Source organism: Protopterus annectens, chromosome 7.part0 (genome assembly GCF_019279795.1).
Source record: "Protopterus annectens isolate FY-2018-M chromosome 7.part0, PAN1.0, whole genome shotgun sequence".
Lineage (NCBI taxonomy): Eukaryota > Metazoa > Chordata > Ceratodontiformes > Protopteridae > Protopterus > Protopterus annectens.
Window position 1 is genome coordinate 93632685 of NC_056739.1, and position 12504 is coordinate 93645188.

The window sequence follows — 12504 nt, forward strand, 5'->3', positions numbered from 1 at the left end:
GTTGCAATCCATTAGCAACTAGCAATGGTATAGAGCCTATAATATGTTTAAATCTGGTACACAAACTCAAAAGTTTGTTACTCAGCAATTCTAATGAGCTCATACCTCATTTGCATCTTCACAGTGCGCAGAGGGCAGAATCTACACTATAAAAAGGTAACTATGAACCTGAAGGTGAACAGATTTGTGTATTTGGACAAAACAGAATATTGGCATTCATTGAAGGTGATTTATCTGCAGAGAAGGCTTATAATGTTGTTAAGGTATGCTTGTACTATTCAAGTACATTCTACATTTTGTAAAATGTTACAAATGTATTTATACATCCAGGAGAAAATGGAACTTTTATCTGTATGCACTTCTTATGCTTCACTGTTGGCATAGGTATTTTTGGCAGGTGTTTACATATCTGAAATAGACAGGTAGCAAAACTATTATTTTTAGTATTTGATTATATAATATTCTATGTTATTGGAGAGAAATGTAATGTATGTGTCACTGAGACTGGTGTTTTGCTTCTCAGATGGCCCAAGGTAAACTCCACAGTGGTGGTGGGCACACTGAGAAGTGGCTGCCATTCATAAATTTATTTTTCTGTTATAAATTTGTACACATCTTGATAAATGTGTGGAAAGCATATATACATTACTTCTGTGGTATTCCTTGGTTTGTACAAATCTTTATTTCATATTTTGGGGGTGGATGAGCCACACACCATTTTGTGGTTGAAGAAGAAAAGTGTATTTCATGTGCTGTTCTGCTGAAAATATGTATGCATCCTGATATTTCTGTAGGAAACATATATACATTATTTATGTGGTATTTCTTGGTTTGTACAAACCTTTGTAAATGAGGTGAAGGTGGGACAATCACCTAAACTTCAGCTGTGTTAAATGGAAAGTATGTTTCCAGTGATTAATGTTGACAAAATGGTACACAGAATGATTATTTCTTGTAAGTAATACATTGGTTATGTGATATTGATCTGTTTTATGTTATGTGATATTGATCTTTCAGTGACAAGGAAAATGAGGTAATAATACAGGCTCTGAGGTGCCATGGAGCCTTTCTGCTAGAGAGAAGATGGGATATGGCTGTCAGAAAGGAGATTTGGAACCAGTTAGTAAACAATGCCAATGCAGTCAGATCAGGCGTGGCATCAGGCCACTGGTATGATTTCATCAGCCTGTAGAAGGGCAGTTGCGTTTACCTGAGAACAGATGTCTATGATGGGTGGTCCTGCTACCAAGCCACCACTGACGCCAAATGAGGAGTTCTTGTCCACTGTCAGAGATCCGGACAGCTAAGTGGAGACTGTGTACCATGTGCTTGATGTCAGTGCCAATGTGGCTGGGAGGACAAGTGTGTCCCAAGAACAACTTCCAGGTAAGCTTACATAAGACAACGTTTATATTTAATTGTAGATTAAAATATATAATTTGATTAGTACTTGCTGTGAAAATACTTTTGTATCTGTATCTAATGATATGTAACATAGTAAAGCGAGAGAGTTGTTCAGTACGCAAGGGTGTGGTTGGATGTCTCAGCCAAGTTTCAGTTTCGGCTATTTCTTACAAGACATACATACTGCTCCCCCATGTTATTCCCATTGTTATGCTTAATTGTTGTCCATTCTTTACTTCATTTCTTCCAGGACCATCCTCCCTGAAAAGTGTGGAAAGTGTGGAGATATGCACATGGTAAACAAATGTTTATTTGCATTATTTGGATATATAACTATCTGTATGTGTGGAGGGTGGAGGGTGTAATGAGTGTCTGTATTGCTGTACCATCTGCAACTGTGTGACCAGTGTTAGTTTTTTATCATCTATATTGGTTTAATATTTAGTGTAGTATTAATTTCAATCCTGTACTTGTTGCTTATTATCACAGGTGATCCTGCCGGTGGAAGTGTACGACTCCTACCATCTGATGGTGGTGGCCAAACAAGGCACAGTCAGGAGATGCAGAGATTGAATCTGACACTGAGGTTGTGACTCGCACATCCCCTGTATTCCCTTCAGGCACAGTCAGTATGCCTATGCATACCCATTCCACTGAGCCCTCAGATACTGGACAAGTCAGTCAGTATGCCTATGCATACCCATTCCACTGAGCCCTCAGATACTGGACAGGTCAGTCAGTATGCCTATGCATGCCCATTCCACTGAGCCCTCAAATACTGGACAAGTCAGTCAGTATGCCTATGCATACCCATTCCACTGAGCCCTCAGATACTGGACAGGTCAGTCAGTATGCCTATGCATGCCCATTCCACTGAGCCCTCAGATACTGGACAGGTCAGTCAGTATGCCAGTGCATACCCATTCCACTGAGCCCTCAGATACTGGACAGGTCAGTTAGTATGCCAGTGCATGCCCATTCCACTGAGCCCTCAAATACTGGACAAGTCAGTCAGTATGCCTATGCATACCCATTCCACTGAGCCCTCAGATACTGGACAGGTCAGTCAGTATGCCTATGCATGCCCATTCCACTGAGCCCTCAGATACTGGACAGTCAGTCAGTATGCCTATGCATGCCCATTCCACTGAGCCCTCAAATACTGGACAAGTCAGTCAGTATGCCTATGCATACCCATTCCACTGAGCCCTCAGATACTGGACAGGTCAGTCAGTATGCCTATGCATGCCCATTCCACTGAGCCCTCAGATACTGGACAGGTCAGTCAGTATGCCGGTGCATACCCATTCCACTGTGCCCTCAGATACTGGACAGGTCAGTCAGTATGCCAGTGCATACCCATTCCACTGAGCCCTCAGATACTGGACAGGTCAGTCAGTATGCCTATGCATGCCCATTCCACTGAGCCCTCAGATACTGGACAGGTCAGTCAGTATGCCTGTGCATGCCCATTCCACTGAGCTCTCAGATACTGGACAGGTCAGTCAGTATGCCTATGCATACCCATTCCACTAAGCCCCCAGATACTGAACAGGTCAGTTAGTATGCCTGTGCATGCCCATTCCACTGAGCCCTCAGTTACTGGACAGGTCAGTCAGTATGCCTATGCATACCCATTCCACTGAGCCCTCAGATACTGGACAGGTTGACGATGACACACTGGACAGGTTGAGGATGACACACTTGATCAGGGTAGTGTGGTTACTGCGGCTTCAGTGCTGGTTGACTCTGGCCATAGCCAAAGTGTGGATGAGCTGCCAAGCAGGAGGGTTTGTAGGGGTGCTCAGATGAGGCGTGCTGTCCACCCTCCACCTGATCTGGTGTCATTACTTGCCAATTGGCATATGTTTAGGGCCTTCCTGGTGGCACAGGCATGTTCCACTAGGGCTTTCAAGGACATGCTTAGGGTATTTGATGTAGCACAGGCTGATGTGCATGACTGCCTCTACCATAAAGCTGATTCAATGAATTGGATGAATGCCATGATGGAACTGACAGTGTCTGTGATGGAACAACTGCTGGGAGGGGACAGCATCCATGTGACCATAGGTCTGCAACACTATCTGTTGTTAGATAACGTGGCCATGCATAATCTCACCCCCGTTGTGGTACTACTTCCACTGCTCCATCAGTGGCTGAGGTGTTCACACCCAGATGAGGTAGGGCATGGGATCGTGGATCTGGGCATAGCCGTGCAGACAGCTCATCCAGCAGACATTGCTCATGTTCAGGTAGAACCAGCACATCTGACCATGGCCATGGATGTGCCAATGGAAATACTGTCAAAGCCAGTTCTCATAGTGAGGGTGATAATGTGTTCATGCAAACATTCACACACACATTTCACATCGAGTGCTAGTATAGACACAAACACATGACAGAGACATGAGGCATTTATGAGGGTTGCGGGTCATTCTGTTTCAGTGGCTATTTGATAATTAGCTATGTTTCTGCCTGCCTGTCTTTCTTACTCACACACATACTCACTACTTTGGTGTCAGCCTTGACCTCCTGCCTCCCTAAATCTCACCCTGTGCAAATGATGATAACTGTGACATAACCTTATTTCTATCTTTTGGATTAAGGGATACATATGCATTTATTTCTGATGCACGGGGTACATGGATAATGGAGTGCTTAGTATGGTTAACTATCACATAATCGAATCTACCGTGTTTGAGTGTTAAGATGTCCAAACAACATGTTCGGAAATCAGAACATCGAACACAAAAAATGTTGAACTAAGCTTTTCAGTAAAGTTGAATGTTGAAAATGTTGACTTAACTGAAATGCTCACATCCGCTCAACATTGAAAAACACTTTTTGCAGGGGGGCAGCATGTGTGCTATCTGTTACCTGTTGAACAGAGTAAGGGCATTTTTTACACCCCTACATCTACCTACACCCATAGTGACTGGTGGATCCCTCTCTGAGTCCTCACCTGTGTATGGCTGTGGTCACCTTGTCAGTGGTTGTGGAATGTATGATCCTTCCCCCTTGGTTTTCCTGCTGCAGCTGTTTTCTCAGAATAATAATATGTAGGATAGCACAGCCAATGATAATTTCAGCACAAGTACTGGGATTGTACTGCAGGCCCTCCCCAAATGTATTTATGCACCAAAATCATGACTTCAGCAGCCCAAACACATGATCTATAATATTTCTTGTTTAAGTGTGTGCTTCATTATAGCATTCCTCCATGGGTGTGTGTGTGCATTTCTGATGGGTGTAATCAGCCATGGTTCAAGGGCATACCCTGCATCCTCCAGTAAATGGCCTTGTAGGATATCTCCCCTAGAAAACCTCTGGTACGGCTGTGAGTTGTGCCAGATATTGGAGTTGTAGTAACTACGAGGGTTGCCAGCACATACTTCCAGGATAATTTCCTTAGCATTACACATGATATGACAATTAATGGAGTGTAAGCTTTCTCTTTATATAGACCCTTACCTGTTCACCAGGTCATACTTTGATCTCAATGTGAGTGCAGTCTATGGCACCCAAGATTCAGGGAAGTGTGCTATGGGTTAGAAATAATGCATAGTTGTAGCTCTGTCCTTGGGGGGGGGGGGATATATATAGTCAGTGGCATGCTGTAGCATGGCATTCAGGAACTGAAGTAGGATCCTGGATGCTGATGCCTGTGACACTGCCAGCATGTCACCTCATCTCCACAGGTATTGACTCCCTCAGTTTGCCCTTGCTCTCAGTTGAGGATGACAGAGGTTGCAAAGTTCCTGGAGTGTGTCTCTGTCCACTCTGTAGTGGTCTACTCTTTCAACCTCATGCAGACCATGAAAAGTTAAACGGGGTCTATCATCAGCAACAGCAGCATACACTTGAGCTTGTTGCACATATACATACAGAACAGGACAGCAGCCCCTAACATTCTTTCCACATAGTGTAGTTTCTAAAGCTGTACGTCAATAGGTTTCAAAATTCAAGTCAAAAACCTACAATAAGGGTACATGATTGCTTTACAGATTGCTGAATAGCTTCACCATCTTGGATTGGTTGATTAGCATACGATTTAGCTGTTTATGCTGTACTTAACATGCTATGATATTTACCATGTTTGCATGGCTCTATACATTGCGTACATCCGCTTACTGAATACAAATCGGCATGCCATTGCGTGTGTATCCCTGGTTTTAGTCAGCTGTGTAGGGTTTATTGAATCCAGCCCATAAATTATAAATATATATATAATATATAAATATATATCTATACCTATCTGTGTGTGTATGTGTATATACATATATATATATATATATATATATATATATATATATATATATATACATACACACAGACACACACACACACACACACACACACACACACACACACACACACACACACACACACACACACACACACACACACACACACACACACACACACACACACACATATAATATATATACATATGGATTCACTTTATAAGCTTAAAATTCTGAAATCTCGAATTTCAGAATCTCGAGCCCATAAAGTGGAAAATCCAAAAACTCAAAACCACAAAACCGCGAAAGCCTAAATCCCGAAACCGCAAAACTGCGAAATTCAAACTCCCAGTACTTTCAAACACCAATACAACACATACACACACAACTAAACAAGCACACACACCAACCCTTGTGATATGCAAGGTGGCAAGCCCCCCTGCACCTCCCACACCACCCCCTACTTAAATATTCTAACTCCAAGGTCACACTACATATACACACACACACGGAACACCACCACACAAACTACATTCCTCTCGCACACAGACACATCACAGTAACAACACACAATAACACACACTACAGCCCCTATCCAACACCCTTAAATATAAACACTTACCTGAATCCATGAACACAGTGCAACACCAGAGCCGCTAATTCAAAATCTCCAGCATTTGAGATTATGAATTTCGTGCTTCTGGGGTTGCGATGTTCCGATCCTTCCACTTTATGAGCTTGAGATTCTGAAATTCAACATTTCAGTATTTTGAGCTTATAAAGTGCTCCCATACACACACACACACACACATATATATATGTATATGTATATAGATATATATATATATATATATATATATATATATATATATATATATATGGGTCTACTTCATTTGATCGACGGACCATTTGATCGAAACTCATTTGGTCGAAATCTCATTTGATTGACAACCAGTATTCAAGGCATAAAATTGGGATTTGTCCCCCTCCCCAATGTAGTGTGACCCTGGAGTTGATATATATAGTTAAGGGGGTGTGGGGGGCACAGCCCCCACATTGGGGGGTGTGGGGGATGAAGCCCCAACCTATTTTCGTTTAAAAGAAGAAATTAAAACAAAATGTACACATTTTAAACAAAAATAGGTGGGGGGCTTTGCCCCCCACACCACCCAATGTGGGGGGCTGTGCCCCCCACACCCCCTTTAACGATATATATATCAACTCCAGGGTCGCACTACATTGGGGAGGGGGACAAATCCCAGTTTTATGCCTTGAATACTGTTTTATATATATATATATATATATATATATATATATATATATATATATATATATATATATAGATCTACTGACATTAGATAAACTGTTTATGGTCGACAAAAAATGGTTTGAAACAGATAAGGTTGGTGTAATGCTTAAGGAATTTACATCACAGTCCGAAGATACAGGCTTTGATTTTTACCAAGGGGAATTGTCTTGGCTTAAAATGGTCCATAAAGACAGCTAGCCTAGTACTTACCTATGAATGTATAATTGATATTACAGTGAGAGGTATATGCTCTTTTCCTACTGTAGTGTGACCTTGGAGTTAGTACATTTAATTAGCAGGGGATCGGGGTTGCCCCCTGCAAAAAACATTGTTTTGATGTGCTTAGTTTTTCTTGGCTTACTCCTTTTTTTGTCAATTTTCATTTCAGTTATAAGCAGTTTAGATTAATACATATATATATATATCTATATATATATATATCTATATATATATATATATATATATATATATATATATATATATGTATGTATACACACCCACACAAACACACACACACACACACACACACACACACACACACACACACACACACACACACACACACACACACACACACACTGGATATAAAAAGTGTACACACCCCTGTTAAAATGCCAGGTTTTTGTGATATAAAATACTGAGACCAGAATAAACCATTTCAAAACTTTTCACACCTTTAATGTGAACTATTACCTGTACAATTAAACTGAACAACAAACAAATCTGTTAGGGGAAAAATATAAAAAATAAAAAAAGTACAATAAGCTGGTTGCATAAGTGTGCACACCCTTAAACTAATACTTTGTTGAAGCACCTTTTGATTTACTTACAGCATTCAGTCTTCTTGGGTTCACACCTGCATCAATTAAAGAGACTCTGATAAACCCCAAATAAAGTTCAGCTGTCCTAGTAGGATTTTCCTGACATTTACTAAGTTGCCTGCTACAGCAAAAGCCATGGTTCACAGAGAGCTTACAAATCATCAAAGGGATCTCATTGTTGAAAGGTATGAGTCAGGAGAAGGCTACAAAAAATGTCCACAGCATTGGATATACTATGGAACACAGTGAAAACAGTCATCAAAAAGTGGAGAAAATATGGGACAACACTGACGTTTCAAAGAACTGGACGTCCCTCCAAAATTGATGAAAAGACAAGACAAAAACTGGTCAGGGAGGCTGCCAAGAGACCTACAGCAACACTGAAGGAGCTGCAGGAATTTCTGGAAAGTACTGGTTGTGTACTACATGTGACAACAATCTCCCATATTCTCAATATGTATGGACTATGGGGTAGGTTTGCAAGATGGAAGCCTTTTCTTTCAGAGAAAAACATCCAGGCCCAGCAAAAATGTGCAAAACAATACATCAAGTCTCCCAAAAGCATGTGGTAAAATGTGTTATGGTCTGATGAGACCAAGGTAGAACTTTCTGGCCACAATTCCAAAAGGTACGTTTGGCACAAAAGCAACACTTCGTATCATCAAAAGAACACCATCCCCATGGTGAAGTATGGTGGTGGCAGTATCATGCTTTGGGGTTGCTTTTCTTCAGTTGGAACTGGGGCTTTAGTCAAGGTGGAGGGGAATTATGAATTTCCAAATTCCAGTCACTTTTGGCCCAAAACCTTCAGGCGTCTGCTAGAAAGATGAAAATGAAGAGGAATTTCACCTTTCAACATGACAATAACCCCAAGCATACATCCAAATCAACAAAAGAATGGCTTCACCAGAATAAAATTCATTTTGGAATGGCCCAGGCAGACCCCAGACCTAAATCCAATAGAAAATCTGTGGGGTGACCTGAAGAGGGCTGTGACAAGAGATGCCCTTGCAATCTGACAGATTTGGAGCACTTTTGCAAGGAAGAATGGGCAAATATTGCCAAATCAAGATGTGCCATGCTGATAGACTCCTACCCGAGAAGACTGAATACTGTAATAAAATCAAAAGGTGCTTCAACAAAGCATTAGTTTAAGGGTGTGCACACTTATGCAACCAGCTTATTGTACGTTTTTTATTTTTTATATTTTTTCCCCTAACATATTTGTTTGTTTTTCAATTGAATTTTAGAGATTATAGGTCACAATAAAGGTGGGAAAAGTTTTGAAATGATTTATTCTGGTCTCATTTTTTCTTATATCACAAAAACCTGGCATTTTAACAGCGGTATGTACACTTTTTATATCCACTGTATGCATGTATGTATATGTATGTATGTATGTATATATATATATATATATATATATATATATATATATATATATATATATATATGGATATATATGGATCTAGGACTATTGAACGAAAGTTCAATAGTCCGAATCCACAATCACCGAACACACTTTAACGAAAGCGCTTTCACCAAAAAAGCACTTTCGTTAAAGTGCGTTAAAAACAAACAATAAATCTACTTTTATGCAGGGGGGCAAGCCCCCCTGCACCCCCCATGTAGGGGGCTGTGCCCCCACACCCCCCTACTTTAATATTCTTACTCCGAGATCACACTACAGTGAGGAAAAGGGAATATTCCCTTAATCCGCACTGTAGTATGATGTCCGCAACAGTCATTTCCCCACGACTCACTCTAGCTGCAGGCATACTTCCGCGAAAGTGCTTTTTTGGTAAAAAGCACTTTCGCGGAAGTATGCCCGGCTATTTCTGCTTTGGTGAAAAGTTCCTTCGGGGATCAGTACCAATTATATATATATATATATATATATATATATATATATATATATATATATATATATAATTTATCTTAATTTGATCGAATAATGTGAATGTCAATATCATGAAGGTAAACCATTCAACATCAAAAACAAAAACATCGACTTCCTAATACGCATGTGCCAAGGTTGGTTTTCAGTACATGCAAATAATTACTTCAAAGAAACATAAACATCCCCACACCCCATGCTAATCATATATACTGCCTCTATGAAAGCACAATCCCCAGGGAAAGGTTATATTCCTCTAACCAGGGACTGTAGATCTCATATACCTGTCGACTATCTGTACAGTCAACTAAATGCAGTCAAGTAAAAAAGAAGTTATGTACTTACCATAACGTTCCATGTGAGTTGCTCATCTCGCCTTCATTCTTACAGATGGGTTCACCTCTGAGTCAGCCTACTACAAATCTCAAGGTCTTCAGTTAGCTCGAGGCCAAGTCCCTATCCCATGTTGCACCTAGAGTTACTTCAGATTTTGTTTGCTGCGCTTAATACCATGTGTCATTTTATCACTCCATAAGTAAAAGTTATAGAAGGGTTGAGCAACCAGGAAGAATCCAGCATCTTGGTCTTCGAAAAACCCAGGAGAGGGTAGGAGGGTGGGAAGTAAGAATGAAGGCAAGATGAACAGCTCACATGGAACATTATGGTAAGTACATAACTTCTTTATCTGAAGTTGTTCTATCTCGTCATTCATTCTTACAGATGGGTAGCGTCCCAAGCACCATCTGTCTCAGGTGGCTCACGGAAGTATGTTTTTCAGGACAGTAGACCCAAAGGAGGCTCTATCCCTGGAGGCCCTGTCAACTTTGAAATGAGTGATAAAGGTATAAGGTGTTGACCAAGTGGCTACTGCACGAATGTTGTCAATAGGAAGTCTGGCAGAAAAAGCAGAGGATGTAGACACTGCTCTGGTGGAGTGAGCTTTAATTTTATGTTGTAAGAGCATATTAGCAGCTGAATAAGCAAAAGTGATACAATCAGATAACCAATTGGACAGAGTTGTTTTGGCCACTGGCATACCTTTCCTGGAGTCTGAAAAGGAGACGAAAAGCTGTTCAGATTTCCTAAAATCTTTTGTTCTATCCAAGTAAAATCCGAGCTGTCTATGAACATCAAGTTTGTGCAGGGATCAATATTGTTTTGAGAGGCCCATATAGAATTTTTTTTTCATTTGCTAAAGTATAGCTTCCCCGTAGAAGAATTATGAGAGGATATGAGAATTTGCTTCATCTCATTAGAAAAGGTTATGGAACCTGGCTATGATGGGAATTGGAGCAGCCAAGCTGTCAGCTTCAGGGACTGCAGAGAGGGATGAAGTTCCCCCAACGAGTGCATCAAAAGATCTGGAACTCGGTCCAGAATCCAAGGGTCCTCCAACAGATGAAGTAGAAGGAAGGGGAACCAACTCTGACATGGCCAATGAGGGGCCATTCGAATGATGGTCCTTCCCAGAGTTTTTGCTTTCTGTGAAACCTTGGGTATCAACGGGATTGGTGGGAATGCATAGAGGAGACCCGGAGGCCAATCATGAACAAGTGCGTCCCTTGAGGCTTCTCCTAGAGGGAGAATCAGAGCAAAGTAGCTTCTGCATTTTGTGTTCTTGTAACTGGCAAAAAGGTCGCAGCAAGGCTGGCCCCACCTGCGGAATATCCTGTCCGCTATTTCTTTCCTTGAGGGACCACTCGTGGGGCAACAAAATTGCTCTGCTCAGCTTGTCTGCTATCACATTGGATTTCCCCAGGATGTGCATTGCTAACAGAAAGCGCTGGGTGGATATAGCATACTGCCATACTCTTAGGGCCTCGGGACGAAGGGGATATGACCTGGTTCCTCCTTGTTTGTTCAAGTACCAGACCACTGACATGTTGTCTGTCTGAATCACAATTGTACCCAGAGGAAGAGAGTCCTGGAAGTACTCCAACACTAAAAGTACTGCTCTCATCTCTAGGGCATTGATATGCAGGTGTGTCTCTAGATCGGTCCATTTGCCTACGGCTGTTCTTCCCTGAAAATGCCCCCCCCCATCAGGGAAGCACCCATGGTCACTGTGGCCGCTGGTGGGGGTGGAACAAAGGGATGACCTATCGTGACATGAAGAGAGGTCAACAACCACTGAAGATCCTTTTTGCAAGAGTTCGTGATCATTATAAGGTGAGACATGGGGAGCTCTTAGTAAGACCATTAAGTGAACAACAGGCATTGTAGTATCCGCATGTGCATGCGACCAAGCGGTATGGCCAGAATTGCAGCTGCCTCTATCAATTTTAGTACTTCTGATGCTGGAGCCTTGTTTTTGGATACCAGATTGCGGACCTGCCGATGGAGTAGTAAGACTCTTTCTACTGGTAGTCTGAGATGGTGGTGGTGGTGTCCAATTCTGCTCCGATAAAAATGTTATGTTGCAATGGTGACAAGGCACATTTTTCTGAGTTTACTGTAATGCCCAGCTGGCTGCAGAGTGACAAAGTGGTGTCCCTGGCTTGAATGAGTTGATGCCTGGTGGTGGCGGTGAGGAGCCAATCGTCTAGGTACGGAAAGACCTGGAATCCTAAACGTCTCAGGTGAGCCGTGAACATTGCCATACATTTTGTGAACACTCTGGGGGTTGTAGTGAGACCAAAGGGCAGGGCTCGAAACTGGTAATGATTGGCTCCCAGCCAGAAGTGCAGATGATCCCAGGATGGTCTGGCCATTTTTATATGGTAGTACTCATCCTAGAGATCTATCGAGCACATCCAATTGTCTTTCCCTAAAAAGGGAAGTATCGAAAGAAGTGTGACCATCCGAAACTTCTCTTTCTTGACAAATTTG